The sequence below is a fragment of the Haematobia irritans genome, chromosome 5 (genome assembly GCF_050003625.1).
Source record: "Haematobia irritans isolate KBUSLIRL chromosome 5, ASM5000362v1, whole genome shotgun sequence".
Classification (NCBI taxonomy): Eukaryota; Metazoa; Arthropoda; class Insecta; order Diptera; family Muscidae; genus Haematobia; species Haematobia irritans.
Window position 1 is genome coordinate 68903271 of NC_134401.1, and position 21588 is coordinate 68924858.

Sequence of the window (21588 nt, forward strand, 5' to 3'; positions counted from 1 at the left end):
AGTAAGAAAAAAATTGAGAAAATTTGTTATAGAAATAAAATGTGTAAAAAGTGAAAAATTGCTATAGAAATACAATTTTGAAAAAAAAAAAATTGTAGAAATAAAATGTTGTTGTTTTTTATTGCAGCTTAAAACCATACATTGACTAAACTACAAGTGTAGCTTAACCAACAGAGGTTAAGCTACACTTGTAGTTTAGTCAATGTATGGTTTTAAGCTGCAATAAAAAACAACAACAAAGCTTAAAGAACAAAACCAACAATAACAAAACAAAAGAAATAAAATTTTGATAAAAAAAATATCAATAGAAATACAAATTTGAAAAAAAAAATTGTGTATTGAACAAAATTTTGCAAAATTTTCCATAGAAGTGATATTTTGCAAAAATTTCCTATAGAATAAAATTTGGAAAATTTTTCAATAGAAGTAAAATTTTGCAAAATTATCTAAAGACACAAAATTTTGAATAAATTTTTTTATAAAAAAAGAATTTTGACATAATTTTCTATAGAAATAACATTTTAAAAACATGTTTGTGTAGTAAGTAAAATTTTGCAAAATTTTCTATATAATCAAAATTTTGAATAAATTTTTTATAGAAATAAAATTTTGACAAAATTTTCTATAGAAATAAAATTTTGACACAATAAAATTTTGAATACAAATTTTTTATAGAAATAAAATTTTGACAAAATTACAATAGAAATAAAATTTTGAAAAAGTGTAGTAAATATAATTGTGCAAAATTTTCTGTAGAAATAAAATTTTGCAAAATATTACATAGAAACAAAATATTGACTAAATTTTCTATAGAAATAAAATTTTTACAGAAATAAAATTTTGACTAAATTTTCTATAGAAATAAAATGTTTACAAAATTTTCTGCAGAAATAAAATTTTGACTAAATTTTCTATAGAAATAAAATGTTGACTGAATTTTCCATAGGAAAAAATATTTCTATAGTAATAAAATTTTGACAAAATTTTCTATAATAACAACTTTGAAAAAAGTTTCTGTCAATATTTCAAATAAATTTATATGGGCATTAAAATGGATCGATTCGGCCCATCTGCTAACATTCTAGGAAACATAAGATGATCTCCGTAATTGGAAGTTGATTTTCATTTACAGTCGTGCCGTACATTGCTCGAATGAATAACGCAATGGAAACTAATTTTCGTACAAACGTGTTTACTTACAAATATATGAAGTGTTTAAAAAAAATTAGTTTAGCCGGAGTCGGAGTCGAGCAAAATTTTTGATACTCCGGCTCCAGCAAAATCTTCAGACTCCGCCTCCACAGCACTTCTTGAACCAGTGCCAGTTTCTAATTAGATATACAATACCAAATTTTATTATATGTATCTCTTCCTTGCACTTGCTGCTCTCCTCTTTACACATTTAAATTGTTCCTATCATATGGACTTATAATTACTGATACTGATATTGTTCCAAGTTAGCCCTTTGGCCTTGGTACATTGACGTAATTCATAAAATATAAATAAAAATGTTGCTACATTTAGTTCATTAAAGAATAATCATAAATCCATACGATATTATATCAAGCTCTTCAATTGTTCTAAGGGCTTTAATTCACCACCACATATTTCTCTTTCTCATTTATATCATATTAAACGAAAACAATATCTATTTCGTATTTGTTTATTTTTTTTTTATTAAAACGATAAATTATAAATGACTTTCGTCTTACTTGTTAAAGAAGATTGTAAAAGCTTTTAATTACCCTGCCAGCATTTCAAAGTTCCATTTCATCCTCATCGTTACCACAGACTCGTAAATGTCACTTCAACCATCATGAAAAGGTACATCAAAAAGTACATGAAAGTATTTTGCCATCCCTACTACGATTTTATTTTTTGTGAAACGCCAAGCGCAACCAGCTTGTTATATTTTAATTAAATAAAAACGAAAATAAAGTTCTGAAAACATAGATTATACGCTTAAAATTGCGAAAGGTATATTGGTGAACAATTTTTGATTTTCCAAATGGAATAAAGTGATTGTTTTTCAGATATTTTACAGACATGCTGCTTCCATCAAATAAAAACACTAGTTGATAGACGCTGCAACATGTAACTCGCTACTTGTAACTCAACATCATCATTAATGCCAAAAATTATTTAAAATGTAATGTGATAGTGGTATAAATGTTATATTTTTAAGAATTTGTAAATGTTTACACAAATTAATAAATATCTAAACAAACGTGTTTTACTCGACCACAATGATTCTTTTACAACTATCTTAAAATGCACTTTTTCTGATTGTTTGGAGGGTCCCTTATTGGCGTCGTTCTAAATTGATCTATAAAGGCACCTAATAATTGCACTCATGCGAAACCTTTTTGTAGTAACTTTTGCGTGGTACAACTTCTCAATAGTGACGGCGCTTTTCCGACGAGTTTTTGATATCGTATACGATTGTTTTCGACGTGGTGGAGATTCTCAGAAGTGTCGTCAAATTCCAAAAATGTTGGCAGGGTATTGGCTTTGTTATAGTCATGGCGTGCAAATACACGAAATGTCTGCGTGTATGTAATCCTCTTTTCTATATTATCCATTTTTTGAGGCTCAACGTATGATTTCTCACCTGCCCAAAACATGCGAACGTGTATTTAGTTGTTTGTAATTATCCTTTGGTGTGATGTTGGCGGTAGTGTTATGTAGGCATCCAAGTTTCTAACCCACCAAAAATGGCGCATTCAACAAGTTAGTTTTGGTTTGATAAAATTTTCTAAGAAATAAAAAATTAAAAAAATTTCTATAGAAATACAGTTTAGTCAATGTATGGTTTTAAGCTGCAATAAAAAACAACAACAAAGCTTAAAGAACAAAACCAACAATAACAAAACAAAAGAAATAAAATTTTGATAAAAAAAATATCAATAGAAATACAAATTTGAAAAAAAAAATTGTGTATTGAACAAAATTTTGCAAAATTTTCCATAGAAGTGATATTTTGCAAAAATTTCCTATAGAATAAAATTTGGAAAATTTTTCAATAGAAGTAAAATTTTGCAAAATTATCTAAAGACACAAAATTTTGAATAAATTTTTTTATAAAAAAAGAATTTTGACATAATTTTCTATAGAAATAACATTTTAAAAACATGTTTGTGTAGTAAGTAAAATTTTGCAAAATTTTCTATATAATCAAAATTTTGAATAAATTTTTTATAGAAATAAAATTTTGACAAAATTTTCTATAGAAATAAAATTTTGACACAATAAAATTTTGAATACAAATTTTTTATAGAAATAAAATTTTGACAAAATTACAATAGAAATAAAATTTTGAAAAAGTGTAGTAAATATAATTGTGCAAAATTTTCTGTAGAAATAAAATTTTGCAAAATATTACATAGAAACAAAATATTGACTAAATTTTCTATAGAAATAAAATTTTTACAGAAATAAAATTTTGACTAAATTTTCTATAGAAATAAAATGTTTACAAAATTTTCTGCAGAAATAAAATTTTGACTAAATTTTCTATAGAAATAAAATTTTGACTGAATTTTCCATAGGAAAAAATATTTCTATAGTAATAAAATTTTGACAAAATTTTCTATAATAACAACTTTGAAAAAAGTTTCTGTCAATATTTCAAATAAATTTATATGGGCATTAAAATGGATCGATTCGGCCCATCTGCTAACATTCTAGGAAACATAAAATGATCTCCGTAATTGGAAGTTGATTTTCATTTACAGTCGTGCCGTACATTGCTCGAATGAATAACGCAATGGAAACTAATTTTCGTACAAACGTGTTTACTTACAAATATATGAAGTGTTTAAAAAAAATTAGTTTAGCCGGAGTCGGAGTCGAGCAAAATTTTTGATACTCCGGCTCCAGCAAAATCTTCAGACTCCGCCTCCACAGCACTTCTTGAACCAGTGCCAGTTTCTAATTAGATATACAATACCAAATTTTATTATATGTATCTCTTCCTTGCACTTGCTGCTCTCCTCTTTACACATTTAAATTCTTCCTATCATATGGACTTATAATTACTGATACTGATATTGTTCCAAGTTAGCCCTTTGGCCTTGGTACATTGACGTAATTCATAAAATATAAATAAAAATGTTGCTACATTTAGTTCATTAAAGAATAATCATAAATCCATACGATATTATATCAAGCTCTTCAATTGTTCTAAGGGCTTTAATTCACCACCACATATTTCTCTTTCTCATTTATATCATATTAAACGAAAACAATATCTATTTCGTATTTGTTTATTTTTTTTTATTAAAACGATAAATTATAAATGACTTTCGTCTTACTTGTTAAAGAAGATTGTAAAAGCTTTTAATTACCCTGCCAGCATTTCAAAGTTCCATTTCATCCTCATCGTTACCACAGACTCGTAAATGTCACTTCAACCATCATGAAAAGGTACATCAAAAAGTACATGAAAGTATTTTGCCATCCCTACTACGATTTTATTTTTTGTGAAACGCCAAGCGCAACCAGCTTGTTATATTTTAATTAAATAAAAACGAAAATAAAGTTCTGAAAACATAGATTATACGCTTAAAATTGCGAAAGGTATATTGGTGAACAATTTTTGATTTTCCAAATGGAATAAAGTGATTGTTTTTCAGATATTTTACAGACATGCTGCTTCCATCAAATAAAAACACTAGTTGATAGACGCTGCAACATGTAACTCGCTACTTGTAACTCAACATCATCATTAATGCCAAAAATTATTTAAAATGTAATGTGATAGTGGTATAAATGTTATATTTTTAAGAATTTGTAAATGTTTACACAAATTAATAAATATCTAAACAAACGTGTTTTACTCGACCACAATGATTCTTTTACAACTATCTTAAAATGCACTTTTTCTGATTGTTTGGAGGGTCCCTTATTGGCGTCGTTCTAAATTGATCTATAAAGGCACCTAATAATTGCACTCATGCGAAACCTTTTTGTAGTAACTTTTGCGTGGTACAACTTCTCAATAGTGACGGCGCTTTTCCGACGAGTTTTTGATATCGTATACGATTGTTTTCGACGTGGTGGAGATTCTCAGAAGTGTCGTCAAATTCCAAAAATGTTGGCAGGGTATTGGCTTTGTTATAGTCATGGCGTGCAAATACACGAAATGTCTGCGTGTATGTAATCCTCTTTTCTATATTATCCATTTTTTGAGGCTCAACGTATGATTTCTCACCTGCCCAAAACATGCGAACGTGTATTTAGTTGTTTGTAATTATCCTTTGGTGTGATGTTGGCGGTAGTGTTATGTAGGCATCCAAGTTTCTAACCCACCAAAAATGGCGCATTCAACAAGTTAGTTTTGGTTTGATAAAATTTTCTAAGAAATAAAAAATTAAAAAAATTTCTATAGAAATACAGATTTCGTAGATTATTTTTGGCGATATGGACCAAATGTTGTGTGATTGGCCATTGCCTATATTTAACTAAAGACCGATGTGGACCAATTTTTGCATGGCTGTTAGACACAACATACTAACCCACGTACCAAATTTCAACCGGATCGGATGAATTTTACTCTTTCAAGAGGCTCCTGAGGTCAAATCTTGGGATCGGTTTATATGAGGGCTATATATAATTATGGACCGATATCGACCAATTTGGGCATGTTTGTTAGAGACCTTATACTTACACCACGTACCAAATTTCAACCGAATCGGATAACTTTTGTTCCTCCCAGAGGCTCTGGTGGTCCGTTTATATGGAGGGTATAAGTAAAAGTGGTCCGATATAGTCAATTTTCAATACCATCCGTCCTACATCAATAATAACTACATGTTTCGTCTCCTTCTGGGTGTTGCAAACATATGCACTAACTGGTCCACAGTGTGGACAGGGTTTAAAAAGGGGGGCGGAGTTCGTAGCCTGCAAGTGAACATTACTGATTCAGGCATTCGAATACTACAAACTCCACGAGAGTAAAAGTGAGTACTAAGTTCGAGTTTAATTGCTAAAGTGAAAACTAAATCAGCAAAAAAGGCATAAAATTATACATACAATAGCCCAAAGCAAATTTTCACAAAGTTTGTATTCCTTAAAATGGATTATTAGTGGAAAGTAATCGTGAAAAACGACGAATTTAGCGGCTAAACTCGAACTTAATACTCACCTTAACTCAAAAATTAGTATTTGTTTATTTACTTTTTACCATTTTTCCATGTTCGTTTCTTCTTCTTCTCTGTATGTGACATTCACTTGAGATGTGTTTCTTTCCGAGTATTACTTTAGTTGCCAACTCATATTTTGACAACTAAAAAATCGCATATAATGGTGACTCTGGGGCGACTTGCATTGATAGTTGTTCTGTAGTGGGATTCTGTATTTCTTCACGATAATCGCATCGTTTACGTTGTCTACGAAAAAACGTGTTTGCACTAACGATCGTGTCATTCTGTAACTAATATGTAGCAACTGTTGTTTAAGCTGCGCTGCGCTTGGCAACCCTGCTACGAAAAACGGTGGAATGACAAAAAAAGTTTGCAAAATTGGAAATTGTATGGAAATTTAAAAGAAATACACAAATCCGGAAGAGAAAATGGGTGATATTCTCAACTTATATGAAATTCCCTTTAAATTAAGACCATTTAAGGCAGTTCCGCCCGATGAAATTCTTAGAACGGCTTAGAACCTTCAGATTTTTAAAATATTGCAGAAAACTCTTTTTGTAATAGAGAAGGGATCAATTTTTTCCTATTAAAAGTAGCGTACATAATTAAAGACCCTATTTTGCATGAATGAAATTTTCTGCTGATAACGTGAATTCATTAGAGAAAATAAACAACCAAAAAATCTTCGTTGTTTACTTAATGAAGTATTTATTGTTATCTGCACAGAAAACAACACAGCTGATTTTAAACGATTGTAAATGTAGTTTAAAACGTCTACCGAATACCTTGGATGTTATTTTTCTTGTTATCCCATCTTAACGATGCGATTCATCATTAAAATTGAATACAGAATCCCACTACAGTTGAGAAAATGTTGAGAAAATCGCGTTCTCAACAAAAAACAGACATTACCCTCAACAGTGAAATTCAACACATTAGCAATAATATCTCAAGTGTTAAGGCCGGTATGCACCTCTAGCGAAATTTTCGGTAGCAAAAATTTATTTAAGTCTACAACAAAAAAACAGGGCTGTGTACACAAATTTTAAACCAGCTAATCGCTTTTAAAAATTGTTAATATATGTTCCAAATATTCCTCAAATAAATTGTTTATTATTTACAGACCTTTTAAAACTTTTACGCACACAATGATTGTAATAAATTAAATGTTTGCTACCAAAATATGCTTTTGACAACCCTGTTATTTTCATTAGAGGTGCGTACCAGCTTACGAAATTGAACGCTACCGAAAATTTCGTTAGCATAAATAGCAATGCATTTCTTATGGGAATGAAATTTTTCGCTAGAGGTGCATACCGGCCTTAAACTGATAATAGCATATGAATTAAACTGACGATGTGATGCACATTTTCATCCAGAAGTTGATGATTTCAACAATTTGTTGTTTTTAACAATTTTAATTGGTTGCACTTGTAATGTTTCTGGAAACTTTTTCTTGTCGATAAGCCACTCATGTTTCATTGGTCAGCTTCTTAATGTTTGCACGAATGTAGCATCCAAAGATTTTAGTTTTCTGCAAAGAGATTTAAATTTAGTGACTTCTCTAAAGTGTTGCTTTAATTTTTTATATTGACGTACCAATTATTATAAACTATTTGAAGCAGTTCCAGTTAATTGTCCACCATTTTTTCATCGGTCAGCTTTTTAATGTTTTCAAGAACGTAGAATCCATAATTTTAGTTTTCTGCAAAGAGATATACATTTAGTGACTTCCTTAAAGTTTTATTTCATTTTTTATTTTCACTTACCTATATTTATAAACTATTTGGTTATTTGTCTAAAATTTTCCATTTTTTTAATTTCTTGTAATTGACCACGAACTTCGTTGCACAAATAAGTATTGAAAACCACATGGGTTTTTCGTTGCATTTTAGGGTAGTGTTTTGTCGAAGTTTTCTCATATTATCTTCAACACCTTTTCAAAGATTTCGTCAATATTTTGGCAAATTGGAAGTAATTCGCAAACAATTTGAAGATGAGCTATTTCAAGTCAAATTGAATTTATGTTGAAAATTATATTTACACTCAAACTGAAAAGTTGTTGCATTTGAAAAACGCTCATCCTGTGTTTATTGGGCACCCAATAAACACAGGATGAGCGTTTTTCAAATGCAACAACTTTTCAGTTTGAGGGTATATATAATTTTCAACATAAATTCAACTTGACTTGAAATAGCTCATCTTCAATACATCTTCAAATTGTTTGCGAATTACTTCCAATTTGCCAAAATGTTGACGAAATCTTTGAAAAGGTGTTGAAAATAATATGAGAAAACTTTGACAAAACACTACCCTAAAATGCAACGAAAAAACCATGTGGTTTTCAATACTTATTTGTGCAACGAAGTTCGTGGTCAATTGCAAGAAATAAAAAAATAGAAAATTTTAGACAAATAAAATAGTTTATAACAAGTATATACGGCCGTAAGTTCGGCCAGGCCGAAGCTTATGTACCCTCCATCATGGATTGCGTAGAAACTTCTTCTAAAGACTGCCATCCACAATCGAATTACTTAAGTTGCGGTAACGCTTGCCGATGGCAAGGTATCTTAAAACCTCCTAACACCATCTTCTAAATTGTATGTAAGTCCATACGTGGTATATATTAAATCAAAAAAGATCGATCCAATACGTATATAATTCCGTTTGACAAAGTAGACATAACATTTTGACAAAATTTTCTACAGAAATAAAATTTTAACAAAATTTTTTATAGAAATAAAAATTTTGACAAAATTTTCTATAGAAATAAAAACTTTGACAAAAATTTCTACAGAAATAAAATTTTGACAAAAATTTCTACAGAAATAAAATTTTAACAAAATTTCTATAGAAATAAACTTTTGACAAAATTTTCTATAGAAATAAAATCTTGGTAGATTATTTTTGGCTCGAGTGGCAACCATGATTATGAACCGAATAAAATTTGAACAAAATTTTCTATAGAAATAAAATTTTGACAAAATTTTCTATAGAAATAAAATTTTGACAATGATGAAAATTTTATTTTGAACCGAATAAAATTTGAACAAAATTTTCTCTAGAAATAAAGTTTTGACAAAATTTTCTATAGAAATAAAATTTTGGTAGATTATTTTTGGCTCTAGTGGCAACCATGATTATGAACCGATATGGACCAATTTTTGTGTGATTGGACCAATTTTGGTATGGTTGTTAACGACCATATACTAACACCACGTTCCTAATTTGAACCGGATCGGATGAATTTTGCTCCTCCAAGAGGCTTCGGAGGTCAAATGTGGAGAACGTTTTATATGGGGGCTATATATAATTATGGACCGATATGAACCAATTCTGGCACGGTTGTTAAAGATCATATACTAACACCATGTTCCAAATTACAACCGGATTGGATGAAATTTGCTTCTCTTGGAGACTTCGCAACCAAATCTGGGGATCGGTTTATATGGGGGCTACATATAATTATGAACCGATGTGGACCAATTTTTGCACGGTTGTTAGAGACCATATACCAATATCAAGTACCAAATTTCAGGCGGATCGGATGAAATTTTCTTCCCTTTGTGGCTTCGCAAGCCAAATCTGGAGATCGGTTTATATGGGGTCTTTATATAATTATGGACCGATGTGGACCAATTTTTGCATGGTTGTTAGAGACCATATACCAACATCATGTACCAAATTTCAGCCGGATCGGATGAAATTTGCTTCTCTTTGAGGCTCCGCAAGCCAAATATGGGGATCGGTTTATATGGGGGCTATATATAATTATGGACCGATGTAGACCAATTTTTGCATGATTGTTAGAGACCATATACCAACACCATGTACCAAATTTCAGCCGGATCGGATGAAATATGCTTCTCTTAGATGCTCCACAAGCCAAATCTGGGGATCGGTTTATATGGGGGCTATATATAATTAAGGACCGATATGGACCAATTTTTGCGTGGTTGTTAAAGACCATATACCAACATCATGTACCAAATTTCAGCCGGATCGGATGAAATTTGCTTCTCTTTGAGGCTCCGCAAGTCAAATCTGGGGATCGGTTTATATGGGGGCTATATATAATTATGGACCGATGTGGACCAATTTTTGAATGATTGTTAGAGACCATATACCAACACCATATACCAAATTTCAGCCGGATCGGATGAAATATGCTTCTCTTAGAGGCTCCACAAGCCAAATCTGGGGATCGGTTTATATGGGGGCTATATATAATTAAGGACCGATATGGACCAATTTTTGCATGGTTCTTAGAGACCATATACCAACACCATGTACCAAACTTCAGCCGGATCGGATGAAATTTGCTTCTCTTTTAGGCTCCGCAAGCCAAATCTGGGGATCGGTTTATATGGGGGCTACATATAATTATGAACCGATGTGGACCAATTTTTGCACGGTTGTTAGAGACCATATACCAATATCAAGTACCAAATGTCAGGCGGATCGGATGAAATTTGTTTCTCTTTGTGGCTCCGCAACCCAAATCTGGGGATCGGTTTATATGGGCGCTATATATAATTATGGACCGATGTGGATCAATTTTTGCACGGTTGTTAGAGACCATATACCAACATCATGTACCAAATTTCAGCCGGATCGGATGCAATTTGCTTCTCTTCGAGGCTTCGCAAGCCAAATCTGGAGATCGGTTTATATGGGGTCTATATATAATTATGGACCGATGTGGACCAATTTTTGCATGGTTGTTAGAGACCATATACCAACATCATGTACCAAATTACAGCCGGATCGGATGAAATTTGCTTCTCTTTGAGGCTCCGCAAGCCAAATCTGGGGATCGGTTTATATGGGGGCTATATATAATTATGGACCGATGTAGACCAATTTTTGCATGATTGTTAGAGACCATATACCAACACCATGTACCAAATTTCAGCCGGATCGGATGAAATATGCTTCTCTTAGAGGCTCCACAAGCCAAATCTGGGGATCGGTTTATATGGGGGCTATATATAATTAAGGACCGATATGGACCAATTTTTGCGTGGTTGTTAAAGACCATATACCAACATCATGCACCAAATTTCAGCCGGATCGGATGAAATTTGCTTCTCTTTGAGGCTCCGCAAGTCAAATCTGGGGATCGGTTTATATGGGGGCTATATATAATTATGGACCGATGTGGACCAATTTTTGCATGATTGTTAGAGACCATATACCAACACCATATACCAAATTTCAGCCGGATCGGATGAAATATGCTTCGCTTAGAGATTCCACAAGCCAAATCTGGGGATCGGTTTATATGGGGGCTATATATAATTAAGGACCGATATGGACCAATTTTTGCATGGTTGTTAGAGACCATATACCATCATCATGTACCAAATTTCAGCCGGATCGGATGAAATTTTCTTCTCTGTGAGGCTCCGCAAGCCAAATCTGGGGATCGGTTTATATGGGGGCTATATATAATTATGGGCCGATGTAAACCAATTTTTGCATGGTTGTTAGAGACCATATACCAACACCATGTACCAAATTTCAGCCGGATCGGATGAAATTTGCTTCTCTTTTAGGCTCCGCAAGCCAAATCGGGGGATCGGTTTATATGGGGGCTGTATATAATTATGGACCGATGTGGACCAGTTTTTGCATGGTTGTTAGAGACCCTATACCAACACCACATACCAAATTTCAGCCAGATCGGATGAAATATGCTTCTGTTAGAGGCTCCACAAGCCAAATCTGAGGGCCCCTTTATATGGGGGCTATACGTAAAAGTGGACCGATATGGCCCATTTTCAATACCATCCGACCTACATCGATAACAACTACTTGTGCCAAGTTTCAAGTCGATAGCTTGTTTCGTTCGGAAGTTAGCGTGATTTCAACAGACGGACGGACGGACGGACATGCTTAGATCGACTCAGAATTTCACCACGACCCAGAATATATATACTTTATGGGGTCTTAGAGCAATATTTCGATGTGTTACAAACGGAATGACAAAGTTAATATACCCCCATCCTATGATGGAGGGTATAAAAATAGGTAAGTGAAAATAATAAATGAAATAAAACTTTAAGGAAGTTACTAAATGTATATCTCTTTGCAGAAAACTAAAATTATGGATTCTACGTTTTTGAAAACATTAAAAAGCTGACCGATGAAAAAATGGTGGACAATTAACTGGAACTGCTTCAAATAGTTTATAATAATTGGTACGTCAATATGAAAAATTAAATCATCACTTTAGAGAAGTCACTAAATTTAAATCTCTTTGCAGAAAACTAAAATCTTTGGATGCTACATTCTTGCAAACATTAATAAGCTGACCAATGAAAAATGAGTGGCTTATCAACAAGAAAAAGTTTCCAGAAACATAACAAGTGCAACAAATTAAAATTGTTAAAAACAATAAATTGTTGAAATCAACAACTTCTGGATGAAAATGTGCATCACATCGTCAGTTTAATTCATATGCTATTATCAGTTTAAAGTGGATATTTTGTGAATTCCTTCTGCTGGAAATCAATTTTAACACGCGGTCCAGTACGTTCCTAATTTCAAATTGCCCGCATGTTAATAAATTTTAATGCTGTTTTATGACACCAAAAGGAAGGAAATCGAATTATCAATGCAAAAGTGTTTACTAATAATGTTTAAGATATTTAGAGTTTTGTTGTTTGTTTTTTTTTTTGTTCTTATTTGTTGATATGTTTAATAAGATTATTATTTATCAATTGGTATTGTAGTGTATTATGTAGTGTAGTGTATTATTATATATTTTATTTTGATAAAAATGAATAAATTATACAAAATTCATAGAATTTTGGCTTTGACTTTCAATTTGAAATGGGGATATCATTGATACATATTTAGGTTGAAAAGTATTTGCAACGATGTTAATTTTGGATTTGACTCGCATCGAAAATTGTTTGACAAATTATTGAGTAGCGATGCATTTCAATTTGAGGACAACACTTGAGATATTATTGCTAATGTGTTGAATTTCACTGTTGAGGGTAATGTCTGTTTTTTGTTGAGAACGCGATTTTCTCAACAATTTCTCAACTTGAATATTACCCTAATCCTTTGAAAAAATGTTGGAAAAATTGTTGAAATTTAGCATTTTTCAAATGTTTGTGTTTACTGGGCAGTGCAACGATTGCCATATAAAAGTTGCTATCAGTGCAAAAAGAAAACAGCCCTATTATTGCTAATGTGTTGAATTTCACTGTTGAGGGTAATGTCTGATTTTTGTTGAGAACACGATTTTCTCAACAATTTCTCAACTTGAATATTACCCTAATCCTTTGAAAAAATGTTTGAAAAATTGTTGAAATTTAGCATTTTTCAAACGTTTGTGTTCATTGGGGAAATAATACTTTGTTAATACTATTGCGCCATCCAGACTATAATGCGCCGTGCAGACTAAAAGTTTATCCGGACGACAGTAGAGCTGTTTTTTTTTTTTTGCACTGATAGCAACTGTTGTATGAGAATCGTTGCACTGGTGTTCTATCCAGAACATCTATAAGTGCAAGTCGCACCAGAAATATGAGTTGGCAACTGAAGTACAAGTAACCCAATAAACACAAACGTTTGAAAAATACTAAAATTCAATAATTTTTCAAACATTTTTTCAAAGGATTAGGGTAATATTCAAGTTGAGAAAATCGCGTTCTCAACAAAAAACAGACATTACCCTCAACAGTAAAATTCAACACAATAGCAATAATTTCTCAATTGTAATCCTCAAATTGAAATGCATCGCTACTCAATAATTTCTCAAACAGTTTTCAATGTGAGAAAAATAAAAAATTACCATTGTTGCGAATACTTTCAAACCACAATTTGTATGAAAGTCAATCCTAGTTCTAACTGAAAGTCAATACTAAATTTCTAGGGATTTTGTAAATTTTATTATTTTTTCGTTAACAAATATAATAATCTTAAAAATAACATTAATAATATATGAAAATAATAATATTATACCAATCAAAATGTAATTATCTTATTAAACGTATTAATAAATAAAACTATGAATACAACTTTAAATATCTTAAACATTTTTACATGTATAATTCCATTTCCTCCATAATTATATGCTGGCAATTTGAAATAATTACTATCGAGGAACTTGCTGGCTTGTGTGTTAGAATAGATTCCAGCAAGAGGAAATCACAAAATATTAAACTGATGACGGGATGTAAATTGATGTAATGCACATTTTCATCCAGAAGTTCTTGATATAGGAATTGTTGCACTTTGTTTTAATTGGTTGCACTTTGTAAGTTTTCTGAAAACTTTTCTTTGTTGTTTCCTTCATCGGTTTTTCATCGGCCAACATCTTCCAAGAATATACCATTCAATGATTTTAGTTTTCTGCAAAACAATCGAGTTTTGTGATTTCCATTATGTTTTCATTTCACTTTTTATTTTGACTTACCAATTTGTATTTCTTCCAACTGACCACGTACTTCGTGATTTCCTCAAGAACGTTGGTGTTACAAAATTGTTGTTATTAAAATACTGGCAATTTTCAGGAACTTGATGACCAGATAATTGGAATAAATTTCCAGCAATTTCAATTCACAAAATAACAAATTAAACCGATGATGCACATTTTCATCCAGAAGTTCTTGATATAGGAATTGTTGCACTTTGTTTTAGTTGGTTGCACTTTGTAAGTTTTCTGAAAACTTTTCTTTGTTGTTTCCTTCATCGGTTTTTCATCGGCCAACATCTTCCAAGAATATACCATTCAATGATTTTAGTTTTCTGCAAAACAATCGAGTTTTGTGATTTCCATTATGTTTTCATTTCACTTTTTATTTTGACTTACCAATTTGTATTTCTTCCAACTGACCAGGTACTTCGTGATTTCCTCAAGAACGTTGGTATTACAAAATTGTTGTTATTAAAATACTGGCAATTTTCAGGAACTTGATGGCCAGATAATTGGAATAAATTTCCAGCAATTTCAATTCACAAAATAACAAATTAAACCGATGATGCGATATAAATTAAACTATCGATGTGATGCGAATTATCATCCAGTAGTTGTTGATATGGAAAAGCATAAATACCAAGTTTTTTTGGTTGCACTTTGATTTATGGAAACTTTCTCTTCTCGATAAGCCACTACCATTTTTCATCGGCCAGCCTCTTAATGTGTCCAAGAATCAGCATCCAAATATTTTAGTTGTCTGCAAAGAGATTTGAGTTTAGTGACTTCCTTCAAGTTTTCATTTCGTGTTTTAGTTGTACTTACCAATTATTATAAGCAATTTCAATTGATTATTAAAAAATTTCCACATTTTTGTATTTCTTCCACGAACTTTGTTGTCCAAAGTAGTATTGAAAACCATGTGGTTTTTTCGTTGCATTTCAGGGTAGAGTTTTGTCAAAGTTTTCTCCAATTATCTTCAACACATTTTCAAAGTTTTCGTCAACATTTTGCCAAATTGGTTGTAATTCGCAAACAATTTGAAGATGAATTGAAGATGAGCTTTTTCAAGTCAAGTTGAATTTATGTTGAAAATGATATTTACCCTCAAACTGAAGAGGTGTTGCATTTGAAAAACGCTCATCCTGTGTTTATTGGGAATTTATAATAATATAATATCTAATGGTCCCTTATACGGTGTTCTCACCAAGCATGTTTTGGGGTTTGAAATGTTTTCCCTTTATAAGCACTTCAAAACGAGTCGATTTCGCCATACTAAAAAACAAGTTCAAAACACAAGTTTTCCTCCAAAACACGTCAATTTTAGAATGTGAACCCACCTAATTTGGAATAGCATACCCTATTCAAAATATATGTCAAAATATTGAAATAAGTTTCATAAAAAAAGAATAATCAAAGGCTTTTAAGAACATGGACATGTGAAAATAACATAAACATTTTTTCCCTTTGCGCTCGCAGTAATTATTTGGACATAGGTTGCATATATGTGAATTTCGAGTAAGTGTGAATTTCTAGTTTCAGGTAGGTACTATGTTTATTGGCACGAAAAAAAAGTCCCTAAATCATTCTTTCGCGTTGAAAAATGAGAGTGTTGACATTAGATTTCGAAGGAAGAAAACAGCCATTTTGGAAATATTTCGCGTTTATTTCTCCGAAATTTAATTGACAACATCGCCAAACGTCATAAAATTATTACATATGTATACTCAGCAGCTGATTAGATTGTTTGCACACACGCATTCATGATAATTGTTTTGAAAAGTTTTTTCTACCAGTTTTTAAATTGTTTTGCAACCAAACCTCACACAGCACTGGACACTAATAATTGTTAAGAATAAAACGCCAGCCGCTCTACTCCTGGTGTCTTACCACATTCGGCAACAGCTTTAACGACATGTGGTACATGTCGTCTTCTTCAGCTTTTCCAAATGGATACCGTCAATTTGTAACGCTCATCTAACAAACATATAATTCCGGTGTTATGCTAACTTTTACATCATGCGCAGCAATGGACTCATTCATCAACAAACTTAATTCGTTGGTATCCACAATATCTACACAATCGCATTGGAATACCAGCGGACAAGAGTGTACTTATGCCCATGCTGTTGCCGCCTCACTAGCAATTTCAAATCCAGTGGTCACCACCACGGTTCCCACAAAGGATAATAACGCCATTTTATTTGCCAATGTTGTTACCTCGGGGGGAACAACATCATGGGGTGACCAGTTAAAACACGTACACCATACAATAGCTATAGTCAAAGTGAAACTTTTTGTTCAATCAACATAAGCCTATAACTCACGTTCAAGGGTAGTTCCTAAGCAAAAGTCACTGTTCCCGACTTATATTTCGCAAGATAATTCGTCACAAAGGGATGTTAGTGTTCTATACCAGGAACTCTTCGTTGACTGAAATTAATACATTGAGATGCAAAGTGGCTGGTTTACTGAAGAATGTTTCTTGTTATACTCTCCCAATGTATAATTTTATAACTATTTCAGTCACGTTATAAAATTCAACCAATGTTTTGAATCGATAAAATGCAAGATATATGCATAATTAATTTTTACATTTTATTTTTGGAACATAGCAATTTATTCTTGTGATTCCATTCGTAGCTACCATAGTACTGCAACATCAATCGCACTGCCTTCTTTCCCTGCCAACATTTTTGGAATTTGACGACACTTCTGAGAATCTCCACCACGTCGAAAACAATCGTATACGATATCAAAAACTCGTCGGAAAAGCGCCGTCACTATTGAGAAGTTGTACCACGCAAAAGTTACTACAAAAAGGTTTCGCATGAGTGCAATTATTAGGTGCCTTTATAGATCAATTTAGAACGACGCCAATAAGGGACCCTCCAAACAATCAGAAAAAGTGCATTTTAAGATAGTTGTAAAAGAATCATTGTGGTCGAGTAAAACACGTTTGTTTAGATATTTATTAATTTGTGTAAACATTTACAAATTCTTAAAAATATAACATTTATACCACTATCACATTACATTTTAAATAATTTTTGGCATTAATGATGATGTTGAGTTACAAGTAGCGAGTTACATGTTGCAGCGTCTATCAACTAGTGTTTTTATTTGATGGAAGCAGCATGTCTGTAAAATATCTGAAATACAATCACTTTATTCCATTTGGAAAATCAAAAATTGTTCACCAATATACCTTTCGCAATTTTAAGCGTATAATCTATGTTTTCAGAACTTTATTTTCGTTTTTATTTAATTAAAATATAACAAGCTGGTTGCGCTTGGCGTTTCACAAAAAAAATCGTAGTAGGGATGGCAAAATACTTTCATGTACTTTTTGATGTACCTTTTCATGATGGTTGAAGTGACATTTACGAGTCTGTGGTATAGGATAGGTAGGATAGGTTATGTGGCAGCCCGATGTATCAGGCTCACTTAGACTATTCAGTCCATTGTGATACCACAGTGGTGAACTTCTCTCTTATCACTGAGTGCTGCCCGATTCCATGTTAAGCTCAATGACAAGGGACCTCCTTTTTATAGCCGAGTCCGAACGGCGTTCCACATTGCAGTGAAACCACTTAGAGAAGCTTTGTAACCCTCAGAAATGTCACCAGCATTACTGAGGTGGGATAATCCACCGCTGAAAAACTTTTTGGTGTTCGGTCGTAGCAGGAATCGAACCCACGACCTTGTGTATGCAAGGCGGGCATGCTAACCATTGCACCACGGTGGCTCCGAGTCTGTGGTAACGATGAGGATGAAATGGAACTTTGAAATGCTGGCAGGGAATTATAATTACGGTGCACGGCCAGCATTTGTGTTTATTATCCCTATACCCAGTAAAAAGAAACGATTGTAAAATGAAATTCACTAAATAGAACTTTATTTTGTTAACACTTTTCTATAAATTTCATGTTATGTACATTATTTCTATTCTGTCATATAGTAGGGAGCCGGATTTATTACGAAAACACCACTCCAAGTTATTTTTATTTTGTCAATCGATCTTATTGCATTTTTAAATAACAATGCGAACCACATTTGTATTGTAATTTCACACAAATCATTTGAATAAATAAATTATTTCTTAATTCACATTGCAAATGGCGCCATGTTTTGAAACTAACTAATCTCAACATATGGAAGGATTTAACACGATCTAATTAGAGACTGTGCGCTTTACGTCAGTTTTTCAACTCGAAAAAAAAAACAAAATACCACAAATGAAAAAATATTTCGGTAGTTTTTCGCATTTTTGGTTTTGTATGGGATTTCGCTGCGGAAACCGAACATAGTACCTACCTTTCCATGGTAACTGTCAAACTAAAACATCTCAACCCGGTGTGAACGGTGAAATGTTTTGGAAAAACAAATGAGGAAAACGAGTCTGTGGGAACATATCCCCTGCCAGCATTTCAAAGTTCCATTTCAACCTCATCGTTACCACAGACTCGTAAATGTCACTTCAACCATCATGAAAAGGTACATCAAAAAGTACATGCAAGTAATTTGCCATCCCTACTGTTAAAAAAGCCATTTTTTTTGTGAAACGCCAAGCGCAACCAGCTTGTTATATTTTAATTAAATAAAAACGAAAATAAAGTTCTCAAAACATAGATTATACGCTTAAATTTGTGAAAGGTATATTGGTGAACAATTTGGTGATTTTCCAAATGGAATAAAGTGATTGTTTTTCAGATATTTTACAGACACGCTGCCTCCATGGAACAAAAACCACTGGTTGATAGACGCAGCAACATGTAACTCGCTACTTGTAACTCAACATCATCATAAATGCCAAAAATTATGTTAAATGTAATGTGATAGTGGTATAAATGTTATATTTTTAAGAATTTGTAAATGTTTAATCAAATTAATAAATATCTAAACAAACGTGTTTTACTCGACCACAATGATTCTTTTACAACTATCTTAAAATGCACTTTTTCTGATTGTTTGGAGGGTCCCTTATTGGCGTCGTTCTAAATTGGTCTATAAAGGCACCTAATAATTGCACTCATGCGAAACATTTTTGTAGTAACTTGGCGTGGTACAACTTCTCAATAGTGACGGCGCTTTTCCGACGAGTTTTTGATGTCGTATATGATTGTTTTCGACGTAGTTGGGATTCTCAAAAGAGTCCCCAAATTCAAAAAATGTTAGCAGGATCATTATCGAATATTAGAAAAAGAAATGTACAAACTTCTAGAGAATTAAATAGATAGACATATGACTCAAAACACCATTTCAAACAGTCTACACAATTTTAATATCCTCCAAATTATTTTAGTTTAAATAAATGGCAGATTGTCTGGTTTTCTACGGAAATCACGTACGTCGTGAACAGTGTCACCCTGTCATTTTTTCGATAACTCTGTTATCGCAAGTTAGCGTCGTTGCTATCTTCACGCAGGTGCATGATTTTGGTGCAGAAATAAACAATTGCTTGACGTCGCCGAATTATATACAGTTGGTAAGGAATTTACAGTTCATTTTTCGCGGCCAAAATTTGGATCATAATTACATATATACAGACAGCAAAGAAAAAAGTTGTACACCAATATGAGATATATTTTGAAACCATATTGAAAATATGAAGTAAATATATATATTTGTTATACCTTAAATTAAAGCTTGAGATCCGAGCCTTAATTGAAGTTATAATATATACTTATGTACTTCGTATTTTTCATATCCTTTCACAATTTATTTCAAATTGGTGTACACCTTCTATTTTTGCTCACTGTATATATAAACTGCCTTTGGCACCATATTTTTTTAAAGAAAAATTTCAAAAATTCATATATGCGTTTTTGAATGCGAAAACTGAACGCAGCACAATTGTGTCCACTATATAATTTTGTATTCCATATGCCTGAAACTATTATATTTAGAAAGTAAAACATAACTTAGAAGATCTTATTTGACATGTCCTTATCTGACCATATTTGCATAATTTATATAGACCAAGCCGAACTCGGCTCACTTTTCTACGCCTTCTTGATTTTTTAAAACTGAGAGGGTACTTGCAAAATATACCATTTATTTCGACGTAAAACTTTGGGAAACATTTGAACATGTGGAAAAAAATCGCAAGAATTTGGAGTTATTTTCGAGATTCACATTAATATGTAGTGTGTCACTCGAGCATTATTGATCGTTAAACAGATTCGGGTAGCACTTTTAGCAAAATGAGTTTCATTTTTAGTGTATTTAAATTTCTCCGCCCTATAGTTCATACCATTCTAATAGAAATACTAATATTCGAATTCGTAGTTAATTTTTTCCGACGATGCTTTAAATAGTTTCTATTACTGGATCATCATCAACTTACTGGCACAAAACATGAAGTGCTCCTTCTCCCCATGGCTCCCTCTTTGTATTTCAAACAAATCGAAAAACTTGCATTTTCGTTATTTTAAGCGATGCTAACAGTTGGCTCTTTAGAGCCAGTAACGGCAACGCTGGTTACCATCACGAAAACTACAGATGGCATTTACTTTGTCTCTAGGATCGCCGCGACCTTGATTCTCTTCTGATTCATAAAATCTACAATCTCACTGATCTTAACTCGGACACATTTGCAATTATATTGCATAAATGATGCACTCTCCAAAACTGGTAAAACAATATTCGATGTAAGATGCTGCGGCGAGAATATTGTTGAGCGTGAGAAGTCGGTGCGATCATGTAGTCTGATGACCTACTGCGCAGCTGTTGTTAACACAGCATCATGCCATTGTGACTATACTGCCATAGCGATGTTAGAGCGGAACAATTCCGGAAGTGCACCCACTCCATGTACCGTTTGCACCTCATCGAAATCGAACGGTGGGGACTTTGGTTTCAGTAGAATGATCATGATCAGGGGTTTCCTCTATGCCGGCCCGGACCAAAACCAAACGGAGAATGCTTTTCGCGATTTTGGTCACAATTTTTGGTAAAATATGAATTTTTAATATATTAGGTTAGGTTAGGTTCTTGATTATTTTTCTT

General features: G+C 32.6%; 1 protein-coding gene and 4 long non-coding RNA genes across 6 annotated transcripts in view; 3 read left to right on the forward strand and 2 right to left on the reverse strand.

The window, feature by feature from the left end:
- Positions 1 to 1745: 1745 nt before the first annotated feature.
- On the forward strand, positions 1746 to 2247 carry LOC142240482 (uncharacterized). The gene is made up of 2 exons (XR_012723290.1): positions 1746 to 1977; positions 2034 to 2247. It is a non-coding gene; the product is annotated as an uncharacterized LOC142240482 (long non-coding RNA).
- Positions 2248 to 4346: 2099 nt separating this feature from the next.
- LOC142240289 (uncharacterized) lies at positions 4347 to 4848 on the forward strand. The gene is made up of 2 exons (XR_012723220.1): positions 4347 to 4578; positions 4635 to 4848. It is a non-coding gene; the product is annotated as an uncharacterized LOC142240289 (long non-coding RNA).
- Positions 4849 to 14237: 9389 nt separating this feature from the next.
- Positions 14238 to 15733, reverse strand: LOC142238971 (uncharacterized). Of its 2 annotated transcripts, XR_012722879.1 has the most exons (5): positions 15403 to 15733; positions 15218 to 15337; positions 14974 to 15159; positions 14578 to 14909; positions 14238 to 14513 (listed from the first exon to the last, which is right to left on the reverse strand). It is a non-coding gene; the product is annotated as an uncharacterized LOC142238971 (long non-coding RNA). The 2 variants fall into 2 exon arrangements; XR_012722877.1 differs by having other exon boundaries at positions 14974 to 15337.
- Positions 15734 to 17515: 1782 nt separating this feature from the next.
- LOC142238879 (uncharacterized) lies at positions 17516 to 17966 on the reverse strand. The gene is made up of 2 exons (XR_012722852.1): positions 17786 to 17966; positions 17516 to 17729 (listed from the first exon to the last, which is right to left on the reverse strand). It is a non-coding gene; the product is annotated as an uncharacterized LOC142238879 (long non-coding RNA).
- A 1986-nt stretch (positions 17967 to 19952) lies between these two features.
- Positions 19953 to 21588, forward strand: part of dgo (ankyrin repeat domain containing protein 6 diego) — a 185300-nt gene continuing 183664 nt past the window's right edge. Inside the window, exon 1 of the mRNA XM_075312265.1 lies at positions 19953 to 20065. The gene's annotated coding sequence lies outside the window, so the exon portion shown is untranslated. The remainder of the gene's footprint in view (positions 20066 to 21588) is intronic.